The following is an 18,742-nucleotide window of genomic DNA, read 5'->3' as shown; positions in this document are numbered from 1 at the left end:
ACTCCCTCAACAATAGTTTTGCAACTGTAAGGCTGTAATTTCTACGTGTGGGGTATGCTTCAATCCAGTGACTAAAAATGCACACAATCACCAACACATACTTCAGACCTCCATGCACAGGCATCTCAATAAAGTCCATCTGCATTCTGCTGAACGGGCCACCCGCCCTGCCAATGTGGCTCATGTTCACAACCGTTCCCTTTCCTGGGTTCATCTGCTGACAAATGACACAACGATGGCAAACTGCTTCTGCAACTTGACGGAATCTGGGGTTAAACCAATCAGTTTTGAACAATCTTATCATGGCATCTCTCCCTAGGTGAGCCTGCCCATGATAGAACCGCGCTAGCTGCGATAAGAGACTATTTGGTAAAACAAATTTTCCTTCATTTGAAACCCATAACTCATCTGGTCTCCTTGTACATTGTGACTTAATCCAGGAAACTCTTTCATCCTCCCTGACGCTATTCTGTAATGCTTTTAGTTCATCCATTGTATCCACGACCTTCAAGGCAAATGCTTCAGCTGGTTCGAGCTCTGGCTCACTTATCAAATTCCATTCATCCCTGAGCAATATACAGTTCAAGGCACAAAATCTTGCGACTTGATCCGCATATGCATTTCCCAGGGAAACATAGTCCTGTCCTTTTGTATGAGCACTACACTTTACCACTGCAATTTCGGCTGGCATCTGAATGGCGTGTAACAATTCCCTTATTCTCTCCCCGTTTTTCACTGGGGACCCTGAAGAGGTCAGGAAACCTCTCTGTGACCATAGTTGCCCAAAGTCGTGCACAATTCCAAACCCGTACTGACTGTCAGTGTAAATGGTAACCTTCATCAATGTAGACAGTTGGCATGCTCTTGTAAGGGCTACAAGCTCTGCTACTTGTGCGGAATAGACTCCTTGAAGCCAGGATGCTTCCAAGACACCTGTTACAGTACATACAGCATATCCTGCTTTCAAAATTCCTAACCCATCTCTTAGACATGAACCATCAACAAAAATAATATGGTCATTTTCATCAAGCTTAGTATCCCTAATATCAGGTCGGGGTTTTGTGCAAAATTCAGTCACCTGAAGGCAGTCGTGCTCGACGTCTTCAGCGTTCTCAATTTCAGCATTTTCACCGGGAAGCAAGGTTGCTGGATTCAACGTAGTGCACCTTTTCAGCTGCACATTCGGTGAGCCCAGAATTATTGTTTCATACCTTGTGAGTCTTGCTCCAGTCATGTGTTGTGTTCGGGAGCGGGTCAAAAGTATCTCAACTGAGTGAGGGACCATGACTGTTAATGGGTGTCCCATCACTATTCCTTCACTCTGAGTGAGGCTGATACCAACTGCTGCTACGGCGCGCAAACACCCTGGCAGTGCTGCTGCAACCGGATCCAAAGTAGCTGAAAAATACGCTACTGGTCTGTTTATGCCACCATGGGCTTGGGTCAAGACAGACAAAGAACATGCATCACGTTCATGACAAAACAATGTGAAAGGCTTTGTGTAATCAGGCATACCGAAAGCTGGAGCCCTGCACATGCATTCTTTCAATTCAATAAAAGCATCCATCTCATCTCCTTTCAGCTCAATTTCATCCAAGGCATCCTTCTGGGTCAGTTTCAGTAAAGGCTTTGCTAGAGTTGAGAAGTTGGGAATCCACTGGCGACAGTAGCTCACCATCCCCAAAAACTTCCTCACCTCCCTCCTCGTCTTTGGTGGACTCATTTGAAGTACACTTGTTATTCTTTCCTTTATTATTCTCCGTGACCCTTTCTCTATTTGATGACCCAAGTATTTTACTTTCTTCTGACAGAACTGCAACTTTGAAGGAGACACCTTGTGTCCATTCCTTCCCAAATGGTTCAGTAGAGCAATGGTGTCGGCTGTGCAGCCACTTTCTGTCTTAGATGCAATCAGTAAGTCATCAATGTACTGTACTAGGGTTGACTCGAATGGCAATTCTAACGCTTCCAAGTCTTTCTTTAGAATCTGATTGAAAATTGACGGTGACTCAGAAAACCCTTGAGGAATTCGACACCAACTGTAAACTCTGTCTAAGAATTTGAAACAAAAGAGAAATTGGCTGTCCTCATGAAGAGGCACCGAAAAGAATGCTTGTGACAAGTCGATGACTGAGAACCACTCGGCATCGCAAGGGACTTGAAACATTATCACAGCTGGATTCGGTACTACAGGGCAGCATTTAATTATGATGTCATTTATTTTCCTCAAGTCCTGCACGATTCGGACCTTTCCACTCGGCTTTATTAGTCCCATGATTGGTGAATTACATGGACTGCTTAACACTTCTTTCAATACTCCCTGTTTTACAAACTCGTCAATGAGTTGGGCGACTTTCATGAGGGTGTCTTGTGCCATGTGGTATTGTGGGGTCTGGGGAAAGGTTACATTAGGTTTTACGGTCACTTTCACTGGTTCCACTCCTTTCACCAATCCCACCTCTTTTCCTGTCATATCCCACACTTCCTTTCCGACTGTTTCCCGTAATTCAGCTGGAATATCTTCTTCAGTTATCATCGGAAAAAGGTTAATCAGAGGATATTCTTCATCAACAGTTTCCATCTCATCCCCTTCTACACTGTCCTCTTCTTCCCCATCACTGCTCGTCTGAATTCTAATTCCATCATTCGAACACATAATCGAACATCCCAATTTGCTCAATAGGTCTCTCCCTAACAGTGCTATCGGGCTTGAGTCACATACCACAAAATTATGTGACCCTTGATAGTTACCAATTCTGACTTGTACTGGATCTGTGATTGGGTTCGTCAGGTGCCTGTTTGCTACTCCCACTACTTGAACTGTTCTCCCTGAGAGTGGCAAATTTGGTACTTCAATGCTCCTAACAGTTGAACGTGTGGCTCCTGTGTCAACCAAGAATGAAACACGATGACCCATAACTCTTCCCCCCACATATGGACCCTTTTGATCAACTTCCAAGGATGCTGCAAGCACACAATTTCCCTCCTCATCTGAACTTTCACTCTCCCATACATTGTTTATTCCATTCTCACTGTGTAATGGGAACTGTTGTACTGTGCCATTTGTATTCATCACCTGACCCGAGACCTGTGGAGGAACCATCACTTGCTGCTGACTCACTGGTGCCAAAGGTATTTGCATTTGCTGATTAGGTACCATGGGAAACTGCTGTTGCATTGGCTGCATTTGCGTCATCTGCATACGGGGCATCTGCATCTGCTGCGGCTGCATGGGCTGTAATCCCTGCAGCTGATTTATGGTCTGAAAATTTGGGTTTGGACCTCTCATTTTCGGTCCCCTCATTGTCTGGAATGCATTGACATCATTGTTTTGCTGACCAACACCTGCACCTTCCTGCACCACCATCGGGCACTCGCGTTTCCAATGCCCGACGATTCCGCACACGTGACACGGCATCACCCTTTTCATTGCCTGCACACCATTCGGAATCGCAACAGTGTTCAAATCCGGACCATTACTCCCAAAGCCTCCTCTGCCTCTGCCTCTCGCCTGTGGCTGAAACACCATGTTTCCCTGCGGCTGCGGCTGCGGCATCTGCTGTTGGAACCCTTGCAACCCTTGCAAACCTGTCTGAGCTGCTTTAAGTTGCATCACCATCACTTTCTCTTTCAACCTTTTCTGTTTCACTTCAATTTTGTCGCTACAGTATTTCGCATAATTCAACACCTCATCAATCGGTTTCGACTGCCAACAAATCAAATGCGTCTTTATCATCTGACTTATCTCTGGTCTCAGCCCTTCCACAAATCTAAACACAAAATGAAGCATGTCCTTCGCCTCTATTGTTTCCGTGCCACTGTAGTTCTTGAACGCCTTCAACAACCTCTCATAGTAACCATGAATCGACTCTTTAGCCTCTTGGGCAGTTCGATCAATCTTCTGCCAATCCACATTTTTCGCGGCAACCTTCGTCTTCAAATGCTCAATCACCTTATAGTACAAGCTCATTACCATAGGTGATGGTGCACCTGTATCCCTGTCCCTCTCTGGTTCACTTGTCGGCCAACCTACAGCCCTTTTGCAGTCTTCCCACAAATCTGCTGGAACCACAATCTCAAAGAGGGTGTTCAGGTCTTTCCAAAGACATTTTGCAAGCTTCACAAACCTATCAGTCTGTTGATACCATTCAATCGGTTTCTCTCTCAGTTTGGGAAAATCATCCGTAAAAGACTGAATGTCGCTTCTGTGCCACGGTACATGTATTAATTTTCCCCCTGCTGTCTCCCTCATTGGTAACATGGTTATTGCATCACTACTCTGTGGTCTTTTCTCCTTATGCTCTGGGACACTATCTTTCTTCTTTTCCTTTGCCCATCTACTTTCCCATTTGTCTAAGCACCTCCACACTTGTGCACTCTGCAGCAATTCTCTAAGGTGCGTTTTCATGCCTGCTGACCTCATGTGTTCAAAGTCTGTGGTCCTGAAATCCAATCTATAGCTCCTGCTCAAGTGTTTTGTCTTGTCTATCTCAACCCCATTTTTGTCAGCTATTTCTTGCAACCTTCTATGTACCTTGTTCACTTCTCTCGTAATCCTGGGACATAGATACCTCAGCTCTTCTTCCGAGTAGGACTCTAACCTATTCAAACCCATAGTCCCTTCCACCAATTCTTCTGCTTCCATGTTCAACCTGACCTTATTCAGATAGTCTTCTCCCTTCCCACTGGCTGAGCTTTGTGTGGAATTCAGACTGTTGAACCACTGTGTCAGCTGTTGCGCATTCAACCCCATCAGTGTAGCATTCACATCGACTGCCATTGATGGTTGCGGCAACTTTTCAGTGTTCGATGATAGCGGTATCATCAGTGGGTGACTCGACCTCACCACTGTTGACTGAGCACATATGGGACTAAACTCCATCAAGGACCCAGATCCAGTTGGCAGAGCCGCTATCGGAGTTGTCTCTGGAGTGTTTTCTATGCACCTCCTTTCCGTCCCATTCTGCACCACTGATCCTTGACCGCTCATACCTGAGTTAGGCTGAATGTACAAAGGTACCGGTGGACCTAAAGTAATGGGTAGGGATATCGCATCTGGGTTCTGTCCATTCCCCAGGTTCTGAAGCATGTTCATTCCCACACTATGGGTCATCATTGCCGGCATGCCCGTCTGACTCCCCGTCATCTGAGCATGTGCGGTCCCCCCCTGCATCTGCTTTTGAGGCATCAAAAGCTGGGTGGATTCAGCTTGTGCCAATGTTGGGTTGCGACCATTCTGTACTCCCATTACGGTTGGATCTAGAATCATTTCCGTACTGTTGTCACTGCTGTAGTACCTTGGGACCTGCGGCTGATAATTTTCTGCTGTTTTCAATATAGGCACATCTAGATATATTCTCCTAACCTGCGGTATCTGCGGGGTGAACAGTAAACTCGGGTCCTTAGATCCCGATGGCGTTTCTGAATTCGGAGTTTCATTATTCTGTACCGGTGCCGGAGGGGCAGAACTGGTACTTGGACCTTGTTCACTCTCTGCATAAGGTGGTGGACGGTCGTTCAGCAATTGCATGATGAACTCCTCATCCTCTGACTCGTCTTCTCTCCTTAACTTTTCCTCGTCCTCTCTATCTTTGGAACACCTCCTGTTTGTCTTACAGGTAGCTTTCTTGCCTGTCGCCTCTTCTTCCTTAGCAATTGCGGGAAACAATTTTATCCCCTGCAATATATCTGACCTCCACACCTTCTGTGCATTATCCCACCTAGCGTCCGCTAGTGTCTTTTCTACCTTTCTTATCCTGGTCTCGAACTTCTTTTGCTGTTGCTGTCTAGCCATTAGTTCCCAAATCGCTAGAGCCTCAAACTGTGCTGGCCTTGGAGGTACCTTCATGTCGTACATCGCGAATCTCAAATTCTCTAGGATCCTTATATTGAATGTCCCATGGATCGGGAACGCTACGCTCCCATGTCTCTCTGTCAGCTTGTGCCATTGCTTTAGCCAAAGGCACGGAGCTACCCCCCTTTCCTCCATTACAATGTAAGCTGGTGTACCTTCGGGTGGCGTCTCCTCTCCTACGCTCGCTTTAATGTAAGACTCCCCCTTCATCGCACTCTTTAATGCTTTAAAAAATTTCATTTTCTCGTCTTTTATTTCACAAAGTTTGTAATCAATAAGTGACTTTAATTCCCGGAATACTCTTCGCTTGCCTTTCCCCTTCCAATCGAGCCCCACGGACTGCGTCCAATCCGTGCGCGACCCTTCTTCTGCAACCAACCTATCCCAGCGCGGCTCCTAGTGACGTCACACTCACACACTCTGCGGCTGACAAAGCCTCGCGGCTTGTCCTCCTTCACTCAGCTCCTCTCGTAACAACTTCTGGCATGTATCGCGAGCAACCAAATAATAATAAAACAGATCTGTCGGTTTACTACAGGAAGGGTAACACAATCGCTTCAGGACCTTAGGGATTTTTCACTAGCCTCGGCAGTTATTCCATCTTTCTCGGTCCCCACTTTCGCAAGCAAATCCTGACCCGCAGACTCTGCTCTCAACTTGTCAATGATCTATTCTAGTGCACTTAGAATTTGTCAAAGCCCGAAGTCGAAGTTTTCTTCCACTCCCTTAACACACGTACCGACTCGTTGACCATGCCCAGTCAACCTATTAAACCGACCAGACCACAACATAAAACAAGTGTCTCATACACTTTTCAACATACTCCGGAGTCTCTTGACCTCGCAGGGCCCGTCTCAACAACAACAACCACGTGGACCTTTTTCTGCACAAAGCGCCACATGCACATGAAGTTCGACGACTTCCCTACTCTCACACTCGGAGTCGCACCTCCGCTATTCTCTAAAATCCTCGCAACCTTTTCAAACAATCTGCGGCAATAAGCTGTGCAAGCGCAAAATCCTGACTTCACTCATACCGTCACTAGTACCGCCCACGCCGATTTCACACCTCCATTCTTTCCATTCGCAAGCTCCGAGATCCCGGGAAAGTTGCGGGGGACTTAGGGCATCATCATTCTCTCAATCTGTTTTACCCAAGAAAAATCTAATTCAACACCATATACTTCTCGAGTGGGGTCCCAAAGGGCGAAACCGTCCTCTGCTACCATCTACTGATAGAGCGTTCCGTCCTAATAAATTACCTGTATTTGGACGCTCTTGGGTCGATGAATCTTTTGACCAAGTGGGGCTCTCTTCACCCGAGATTAGTCAATTTAATCAAATCAATAATCAATAACGAACATAAGCAATGCCCTGATCAACATAACACTTCACAATTAATCCAGAAAACATTTCGGCGAACCATGACCTTTCGGCCATGAATAACCACACCAGTTCATTCAAAGTTAATGAATTTATTTCCCTATATTAACAAAGCTAGCACGATATAAATGTGTCTCAACACCAAATGATATATGTAAATGAACATTAATAGCTGTCCATAACGGCGAAAAATATGCAATCTATGCAGCATTTGAATAACAATGCATTCGATAATAGCAACGCAAACCACTAAAACTATAATCTGTAATGGGCTAATTGCATACATTAGTCAGCATAACAAGGTCTCAAATTGCATCGTGCAACAAATGAATCCTCGTCTAACCTCAAATTAGCATCTGCATGTGGGATTTCATGCAAAAAACAATTTAGCAACATTAATTTGGAAAAACTCCTAACTAGGGCTCCTATCAAAAATCAGCAGTTGGTTACCTAAAAAGAAACACAATGCAATTGTACATTTTCCTTTCATATTTACCAAATTCAATCAGCATTCAAGGAAGTCTTCGTCTCACAGGTACCGGTTTCGATCAGCATGGGACGGGGGCAAAGGGGGCAGGGTTGACGGGGCAATTGCCTCACAGCGGCAAGATAAAAGGACAAAACTACTACTTTATGCAAAGGGGCAAATCAAGGTTAAAGTCTCTAGGGTGAGAATTACTTAAAGTCTCTTTCTCTCGATTAGAGAAAGCATCAAAGTCTCATTCAAAATGGCGTCGAACATCAATTGGCATCGTAGAAGATGGCAAAATGACGAGGTCGGCAAGATGGGCCATAATGGCTGCAATGGGCAATAATGTCCTCAATGGGTGCAATGGCTGCTTTCTTCTTGTGCACCAGGTTTAAATAATCAACAGTTCAAATCCAGTAGGGTCTTCCATTGGAGGGTTCATAGGTTGGCTTCAAATTGTCCAATCAAAAACAACAATTCACAAGTTCTACCTAGGCATACATTATCCTTGGAGTCGGGAACGTAAGTTGCAACATATTTTACCAATTAACTCACTTTCAGAGCTTCCATTGTCTGCACCTGCAGATTGACCTTGGAGCAAAGAAGAAGATGCCAGGCTGGCACGAAACCTTAAAGATAAGCATGTGAACCGATCTCACTGGAAAAGTACAGCTTCAAGCAAGAATACACGTTTATTAGCACATTAGAAAAACACGAGCATCTAAACCGTGAGACAAGGCAACTAGGCCGAAGCCTCCACTAAAGTTATGCTAAGTTAAAACATTTCAAACAAGCAAATCATGGCACACGTTTACGGTTATGTCAGATTAGTACAATTCTAATACATCACGTTATATAAAGCACGCTTATAAATGTTGGCGAACTACTCTGAGGGCACATTTGTCCCCGTACAATCTTTATCAGTTCGGTTAAAGTCACACTTGATTATTGCAGCACAACGTTTTATGCGCTAATAAATGTAAAACCTTCGTTTCTGCGTCATCATATCTATTGTCAGTCATGCAAGTTTTCATCTTGGAAAATGCAAATAACAATCATGGAACACTATTAAAATCAACAGGCAATTAACTTTTGTTTTAATGTCCTTTATGATGTCTTTGTTCCCATCCTTATCAATTTCTAGGGAATTATGAGCATCACCTATGGACAGTGTAAAGAATGTATTCATTTAATGACGAGCCACTGTATATGTTCCCCACGAAATTTGTTTTGATATGCCTGTTTGTACCTACCTAGATCTGAAGCAGACAGAAATCTAGCGACCATGTTTCCACCCTTCATTAAAGTCCAAATTCAAGCAAATTAACTTGATCAGTCAAGCAAGGTAGCCTAAATAGCGCTCTGTACAAGTGCCATTAAGCCACATCCAACCGTATTGGAAATTTACTGGGGAACTCCTCAGTCACAAAGCATAAGGGAGGCATCAATGTCGCTTTAGCAATTTGGACTACCAAGTCGAGGCAAAAAAGATGGCACAAAACAAAATTCTCTGACTCAGCATTAGACTTAAATGGGGCTAAGTGTTTTTTCCTCAAATCAAACTCCTTAGTATTTGCAGCATGCAACGAGTCCTACCTTGGTTTTACAAAGCAGACAGGTCCCAGAACGCCACCGTTTCTGACCAAAGATGATGCCTTGCTTTTGTCCATGTTTGCAGCCAATTTGTTTGCATTTCATTGTGTCTAGGGTGACCAGTGACTGCTGGAGGACTAGCCCATCGACAGTGTGACAAATGGCTGACTGACTTTGGAGGAAATATCCTTGAATCAGCCATACTGAGGATAGTAAAGTGGAAGAACACACTTATTTCTCGATTTTTAGAAATCAGTGGGGATATGGCAATATTTGGTACTAATGTCATCTGCCTGTGTAATACAAAGCTTGAATGGTATTCCCAAAATGGTTGTGGGGCCCCCAGGATGATATGGAAAGCTAAGCGAGAACAGAGGCAAGAAAAAGGGGTCTCTAGCTCTACTGACAATTAGCATGGTAGGCATGAAAGTTAGCATTTGAGCATCTGAAAACGTAAATTATTGTCATGATTTAGCTCTTAATAAACAATGATACATACAGGCCCTCATTACAACATTGGCGGTATATACCGCATACCACCCTGACAATGGCCGCCAAAAGACCGTCGTCGTGGCTGGTTACCAGCCGTCAGCTGTATTATGATCACAGCCGGATTACGGTGGTAACACCAGTAGACCACTGCAGAGCGTATCATGACCCATGAAATGGCCTGGTGGTGTTCTTCTGGCGGACGCTGCTGCTGGCAGCAGCATCACGTCCCTTCTCCTGCCGGAGGACCCCCTCACAAAAGGGAAGTCGGGTGCCCCGACAGGGAGGACGGTGTTGTGTGTGTGTGTGGGGGCGTGTGTGTATGTCTGTGCGTGCGTGTATGCGGATGTGTGATGTGTGTTGTATGTGTGTGCATGTATAGATGTGTGAATGTGTGTATGTTGTGTTGTGTGAATGCTGTGTGCTTGTATGTATGTAAGTGTGTGTGGATGTGTGTGTGAATGAATGTATGCATGTGTGGTTGAATGTGGGTATGAGTGTATGAATGCGTGTGTGCATGCATGTGAATGAGTGAAGGGGGGGTCTGGAGAGGGAGGGGGGTGGCAGGAAACAGGGGAGGAGGGAAGACTCCTATCAGCGACAGGGAAGGGATTCCCTGTCACTAAGGAAGCCACGAAAACCATGGCGGTAGACGGGCTTATAATCTCACAAGCGGCCTAGTGATGGCCACCGGGCTGCAGACTGAAGTCCCCAGCCCAGTGGTCATTACCGCCGTGGCAGACGGGATGGTACATTGGCGGTTTGGCAAACCGCCAATGTCCTAATATGGAGAAAAGTACAGCCAGCCTGTTGGCAGTACTTTTCTCCATTTTACCGCCGTCCGCCGAGGTCATAATGACCCCCATAGTGCTGGAAGTGCACACTCCCCAACATCTTAATCGCAAGACATCACAAAGTTCACTTTGCAGGATGGACAGAGGTTTCCAACTCAAAGCAACTTTAGAACACTGCACCTTGTTGTTTTTGCCTGTGAGGACAACGTGTAGAGAATAACAAAAGTTCACAGTGTGTAAGAGGGCAAAATATCTGCTGAGGCAAGTTATAAATTTGGGGGTTACCGGAGTAGAGATACCAGTGGATCTTGCTGACTCGTCCATGCCGCCGAAAGCTGGGAAGGTGCCGCCATGCAGACCATAAGACTCTTCCTTGACATGATTCCAGGAAGTAAAAGAACGAGATGTTTGCAAACAATTCTGCGAAAAAGTACCCATGCATTATAGGCCACATGATTTGAGCCCATGTACTAACTACAGGAGCCGACATGGAAAAACTACCGATTAGTTAGCTTTTAGCACAGACTGGAGAATTGTTTGACCAACTGCGGAGACCAGTATTTTTTCCAAATAACGTTTTCCCTGGGATGTGTACATCCGTATAAGGAAAGCAGATCAACGGAAAAAATGCATATAAAAACGGGTTGCGAATTTTTAGCACACATTATAGCGTTTGACCTGTGCAAGGCTCATGCTACATTTCAGTATTTTGTGGATGACTTTTTTAGGAATTTGACATAACATGACAGAATCACAATGGAATATAAAATATTATAATGCAAAACAGTGATATTTTGCAGCTTTCTTTTGTTTTCTACCCAATGACATGTTGATATACGTGATCAATTCTAGATATAAGGAAGAATCATTAACAAGATGCAGAAGATTTTCTGCAAAGGATGTGCAATCATCGATTGAATAGCAGGTTTGAGAGACACCAGTTTGACTCCGGTGTGCGACAGGCAGTTTCACTGAAATGGCGGTGCTCTATTCCCTTATGGTGCAGAAGGTACGCACTTGAATTATAGTGATTGAAAAACTAGGGAGAACTAAATAGCTGCAACTGCAGGCAGTGTGATGCCTATTGCCAGCTCAACCATTGGAAATCAAACCGATAGCATTTAAAACCTGCTTGATCTTACAATGAGGTTTATCACTGCATGACTCAGAAAGGAAGATATTCCAATGTTCTGGAGGAAGTAGGCAAAATCTCGTTCTGATATCAAGAAAGGAGTTCTAGGGCAACACCATTTCTTTAGTACACCTGACTGCCCTTCCACCAGTGGTTGAGCTGGTCACTGTTTGTTTCAAGCACTCGGATACATTTTAGTGGGCCTGAACTACACAATAGAGGGTGCAATCAGCCAGTGAAAGTGTACGAGTTCACAAAGAGATGTCTGAAGAGTTCAGTTTTAGTCATATCAGATGGTACAGCTCAGCTCAGGCTGAGCTCTGCTGCTCATATACACATTTTGTTTGCAGAAGTCTTCTCTCGTTGTGGGTGCTGCCCTACCTGTATCAACAGTAACTGTCTTTGGTGCCACAGCGGCAGTGTCACTTAAGGCAGGAGCTGAATCTGGACAAATGGATAGACCCAACCAGTGCTGAGAGTGGCGCTGCAAGTAGCTTCTACCAATCTTCATGAGACCCCGGTGAATCCCCCACAGCAAAGCAAAAAGGCGCTTGCAGCAAATCTACAGCAGTATGCCATCTTCCTTTGACTTGGTGTTTAAAAGACTTAATTAACTTGGGAATAAACATAAATAGATCTTTGGAGGGCTAGTTGATGGTGAACATTTATGCTCTGCTCTTTCAATTAAAACAGTTTCTTGGAATAAACCAGGTCTCACTAATGGATCAAATAGGCAGTTCAAAATAATCATTTTGCCACAGTTTCTGTCTGGATTCTAAAAGCTACCTATACATACGGACATTGTGAAATGATGTTTTAAATAATTTAAAAACATCCATTCTTGACTCATGTGGGTGGGAGAATCATCAAGAGTTAAACTGGGCAATTTGCATTTCCAGGTCTCTGATGGTGGCCTCACACTATTCCCTCGACTGAATTGTACTACTTGTCAGGACAATTACAGATGTTTTCTCCCTGGCGTGCAATCATTAATACCATACATTAGTATTATATGCACAATGTGCAAAAAGTTTCCCCTGCGTACACAGCTGTACTTCCTGTCATAAAATGCCTCACGATATTTGAGCCTAACAGGCTCCCTTTTCTAGACTTGGTAAATGTGTGTGAAATGGTGAGTGATGGTGTAGGAAAGTGGAATATTATGCAGTGATGCTTGTTAGGCTTCACTTTATAATATTCTCACAATACCCTAAAATGGTCATTTGGATTCACAATAATAAATTCTTAGCTCAGTCCACGTAGTGTGGCAAAGAGCAGTCAGGCTTCACTGTGTTAAACATTTCAGAGTACCTACATGAACCATAAGTAATTTACACAACTCAAAAGAAATCCATCACCAATTTATAAAACTAGGGCAGATATTTATACAAATTTAGGGGCATATTTATACACTGTTTGCGCCGAACGTGTGTCAAAAAATTTGACGCACATTCGGCGCAAACCGTGCACCATATTTAAACTTTGACGCCGAGCCCGCGGACATCAAAATTCCTCCATGTGCGTCATTTTTTGGATGCGTGAACTGCCTTGCGTTAATGACATGCAAGGTAGGCGTTCTCGCCCCAAAAATGACTTTAAGGCCTGTGCGCCTTATTTATACTCCCGCGTCATTTTGACGCACAGGAGGGGTGGGCCTTAAAAACGCCACACATCAGGCTGTGCGCCATTTTTTAACGCCTGGGTGAGGGCAGGCGTTAAGGGGCTTGTGGGCTCACTTCCATGGTCTCCGACCATGGAAGCAGTCCAGAGGTGCCCTTCCTTGCCCCTAGGGACACCCCCTGCCACCCTCGCCCACCCCTGGAGGACACCTATGGATAGGGGAACCCATCCCAGGTAAGTACAGGTAAGTTGAGGTAAGTATTTTTAAACATTTTTTGAAAGTGGCATAGGGGGGCCTAATTTGGGCCCCCCTACATGCCACTGTGCCAATGACCATGCCCAGGGGACAGTAGTCCCCTGGGCATGGTCATTGGGCAAGGGGGCAAGACTCCTGTCTTTGCTAAGACAGGAGTAATTTCAATGGGGGTTGTGCGTCAAAAAATGGCGCAAGTCCGGTTTAAGGCATGATTTTTGCCTCAAACCTGACTTGCACCATTTTTTTGACGCACAACCCCTATTTTCCCCTGCCGGCTAACGTCATTTATTAAATAAGCCGCCCGCATGGCGCGTAGGAATGGCATTAACCGGCGTTAACATTTTTGACGCAAACCAGTGCCGGCACTGGTTTGCGTCAAAAAGTATAAATATGGGCCTTAGAGACCAAAATAAAGTAAATCACATACATATAACCATAGTTATGGATTTTAAAGTAAAAAGAAATTCAGTACATTTGCAAGCTGTCATACTTTACTATTGCAGTCAATAGGAAAACTCACTATTGACACTCGGTTACTTGTGGGGTGAGTTCAGAAGAACCCACTCTTGGCTAAGGTTGTGCAGGTCCCAGGACCAAGCTTATCTCTCTCATGGGGTCCGGGTGCAGAGGTGGCCTGGCTGTCCTTGATGCTGGGGCTGCGGGTGCTGATAATTGTACTTGTGACACTCTGTCATGTGCAGGTTAAGTTTGTGGGAGCCCACTGGGGGTTAAGCTTGTGTAGGCCCATAGACCAGGATTCACCAGGTAGAACAGGTCCACCTAGTTTGGGTGTCTCTGGTGCAAAGGTGTACTTGGCTGTCCTTGGTGCTGTATGGGAGCTGTGGTTGCTGGGTTTACCACTGAAAAATGCGGGTGAGGAGGCCAATGCAAAAACTCGACAACAGAGCCTTGGCAGTGGTAAGGTGGAGGAGAAGCTAGCTCCCCTTCAGGAGGTCCAGCGGAAAACGGCACCCAACTGTAACCTGGCAGGGAGCTGGACTACATTTCCCACCAGGCACTGTACTACCTTTCTTTTGCCGATCTCTTGGAGTGGCCAATGGCCAGTGCTTCTATGGATCTGGTAGGTGCTTTTTTCCTGTGGTACGCAGGGGACTCGTGCCAATAGTCAAAGGGAGTATGAGGTGACCACATCCGGTGGGTTTTAGCACATTTTCTACTTAGAACCCTCTATTTTGACATTTTTAAAGATGGCAGAAGTCTTACTATAGATGTGGCTAACCTTCTGGGGATGTACGCTTCCTGACTAATTTTTCTACCGGCGTAGGTGCAGATGTGCTTGGAGGGAAGGGTGACAGCTTTGTCCTCTACTGGGGGACAGCCTGCTTGCATATCAGAGTCAGTGTGCCCTTTGAAGCTCATCATCTTGATGTGCTGGGTCACTAGCCATCCTAGGAGCGAGGGAGGCATGACCTCTATCCCATCCAGGCCATCGTCCTGACTTCTGGGAGTGTTCTCACTACTGCTCTGGGTGTCAGAATCCTGTCTTGGCTACAGCAGCTGTGAGCTGGCAGCCAGAGCCCAGGAAAACTGGGGTAACTCGGTGAGTAACCTATGAGGTTGCTCTCTGGGTCCTTGTCACATTGCCCTTGACATGAGATTAATGTCAAGGGGGAGAAGGCACATTGTTTGACACCAAACATGACCCATTTCTGGCGTACCATAATGGAGCTGACAACCTCAGGTTTGCCTGGGTGCTATCTTATGTGCTAGCTTATGCATCCCACAGGACCCTGGAGGCAGAGTCCACCGACGCTGAAGGCACCAGTGGGACAGAGGATGAGGGGAGCACCACGGCGGAGACTGGAGGGGACAACACAGACTCTGAGACCTCCTCCAATGAGAGCTCCCTGGTGGTGTTGGACACTTCTGTGACCACCCCAGCTACAGGGACAGCCACCACCCTGTACCAGCACCATCTTCCCAGCAGCCCCTCAGCGAGTTGGCAGTGCCCGTTCACCCAGGAGGGTGAGCATCTCCTTTGCCCCAGGCACCTCAGGCCCTGCCCTAGTGAACCCTGCTTCCCAGAGTGAAGAGGGTATTGACCTCCTGAGATCAATCTCTGTAGGGCAGTCAACCATTCTGAATGCCATCCAGGGGCTGGCAGCCCAGATGCAACAATCTAATGCATTCCTGGAGGGCATTCACAGTGGATTGGCGGCCCAACAGAGATCGATCCAGGCTCGGGCCTCCTCTCTGATGGCAGCCATTGTCCCTGTATCTACCATCCCCCCTCCAACTCCTACTTCCCAGTCCCATTCTCCTCAACCCCAACCCATCCCAAGCACACAGGCAGACGAGCATGCACACAAGACAACACCCAAGAGTGTCACAGGCAAACACAAGCACCACACTTCATCCCACAGGTACTCACACAAACACCATTCAGTTGCAGACACTACAACATCCACTATTTTTACTGTCTCCCCCTCCTCCTCCTCCTCTTCCACCTCCCACCCAGTTACGTCCACACTCACACCTGCATCATCATCCACTACCTGCATCATCACCACACCAAGCAGAACACACACCTCACTGGCAGACACCTCTACAACATCCATGCACACGTCCCCTGTGTCCTCCCCCACTGTGTCTGTCCCCCCTCCTAAAGTACACAAACGCAAGCACTCAGACACCCAACAGCCATTCACCTCACAACAGCATACAACCTGTGCACCTGCACCCAAATCCAGCAGACAAACACCTCCAACAACTACTCCCTCATCCTCCACTCCCATTATTGCTCCCTTTTCCTGTCCCAATGTCCCTAAAAAGCTTTTCCTTTCCCAGATTGACCTCTTCCCTACCCCTAACCCCTGTCCTGCATGTATAGCCAGGGTGTCAAGGACCCAGCTGAGCACCTCAACCACACTGTCCACAGGCCCAGTTTCAGCAGCACCTACTTGTGGTGAAAAGGATTCCAGGCCACAAATATTGAAGGGGAAGGAGCCTGCACCAGCCACTAAGAAGGGGAAGGAGCCTTCACCAGCCACCAAGAAGGGGAAGGAGCTTGAACCAGCCACCAAGAAGGGGAAGGAGCCTGCACCAGCAGCTGTCACAGAGCCCCCACCGCCAGCCATGGTTGTGCAGCCGTCAGAGAATGCAGGAGCCTCCCATGACCACCACACAGTTCAGCCATTGGAGGGTGCAGGGGCTGAGCAGGAGCCTCCCATGATCACCACCACAGTGCAGCCATCAGAGGGTGCAGGGGCTGAGCAGGGGCCTCCTACAACCACCACCACAGTGCAGCCATCGGAGGGTGCAGGGGCTGAGCAGGAGCCACACACAACCCCCACCTCAGTGCAGCCATCGGAGGGTGCAGGGTCTGAGCAGGAGTCACCCCTAAAGACCACCACAGTGCAGCCATCAGAGGGTGCAGGGGCTGAGCAGGAGCCTCCCACAACCACCACCACAGTGCAGCCGCCACCGCCGTTGGACGCCATAATGATCCAGTCTCCATGGGCTGCTGTGCGGCCTGCCCCCACCAGACCCAGTGGGGTATTCACCCACCTGAGAGACTGTGGCCTATCACTCCCCAGGACTAAGCACAGGGCATGTTGCCCCCTTCAGAACCAGTGGGAAAGACGCCCACTCCAGAGACTGTGGCGTATCACTCCACAGGACCAAGCACAGGGTATGTTGCCCCTTCAAGAACCAGTGGGAAAGACACACACTCCAGAGACTGTGGCATGTCACTCCCTAGGACCAAGCACAGGGCTTGTTGCCCCCTCCAGAACCAGTGGGAAAGACATCCACTTGAGAGACTGTGGTCCATCACTCCCCAGGACCAAGCACAGAGCATGTTGCCCCCTACAGAACCAGTGGGAAAGACACCCACTCCAGAGACTGTGGCCTATCACTCCCCAGGACCAAGCACAGGGCATGTAGCCCCCCTCCAGAACCAGGGGTCTTGTCTCCGCATCCAGCTGAGGTGCCCCCCCTTCCTCTGAGGTGCCTGCCTATTTGCCAACTGATGCCCCTACAGTGTTCTCTCCATATTGGTGCAGGGATCGAGTGGGGCCTTGGACTTTGCCCTGTGGCCATGTGGCCGCTGTGAACTATGGACTGGGCAGTGTCCCTTTTTTGTACATTTGTACATATCTGTTGCATTGTCACATCGACTTATTATTTTTGATGTTGACCTTATTTCAATCACTTTAGTCAATTCCTGTTGTCCTTGCATTATTCAGCCAATTATTGGGACAAATTGTTTTCTTGTGCAGCTGGTTGTGTGTATGGCGTGTGTGTGTGGGGTGTATGTTGTGCGTGTGTGTGTCGGTCTGCTTTTCCTCCTCCCCTCCCTTGTGTGCTAGGCGGTTGTACTCATTCTATATTAATGGTCAGGTATTTCTACCGGGAATAACGGGTTATTCATTGCAGAGTCGCCGGATTCTATTAATCTCTGGTACTCAGGTTGTGTGAGAATCTCTCTCACGGGTGCTTTTGCTTCATATTCAATTGGGTATTCAGGCTGGATCTGTAGATCATATCTAATTGGTATTACATTGTAGGGGGAATCCCTATCCCATGCTATGTGGTTGTGGTGCAGCGCAGAAGTCAGAGACAGAGCCAAATTGGCAGCATAGCCTTCCTTTACAATGCCTGAAACTAGGACTGTGAAAGAAGTCAAAATTATATTTTCCCTTTGTGGGAGCACATGGATGAATTCAGGTGGCCAAACTTTTTCTGCCAATAGAATATCATAATAAGGCCCATATTTATACTTTTTTAGCGCCGCATTTGCACCATTTTTTGATGCAAAAGCGGCGCAAACTTACAAAATACAATTATATTTTGTAAGTTTGCGACGTGTTTGCGTCAAAAAGCGGCGCAAATGCGGCACTTAGTAAGTATAAGTATGGGCCTTAGTGTTAGTCTTCTCCAGAAGATTACTTTAATTGTGCGGTTAATGTCTCCCTCAGTTTGAATATTTAATATATAAACCCCGTTTGGTGGGGAGATGCGCCTGTTTCAACTAAAAGGAAGTTGCTATTCGGTGACACATCCAGCAGATCTATAAGACTCGGGCAACATATTGTGACCTCTGCCGCGCTGTCTAGCAGAGTCACTGCCCACTTCTGGTTCTTCAACAACGTTCTTAGTAAGAGTGGCATATTTAATGGAAATTGTTGCCA

Source organism: Pleurodeles waltl, chromosome 8 (genome assembly GCF_031143425.1).
Source record: "Pleurodeles waltl isolate 20211129_DDA chromosome 8, aPleWal1.hap1.20221129, whole genome shotgun sequence".
In the NCBI taxonomy this organism is placed as follows: Eukaryota; Metazoa; Chordata; class Amphibia; order Caudata; family Salamandridae; genus Pleurodeles; species Pleurodeles waltl.
Note: the sequence above shows the minus strand (reverse complement) of the source record.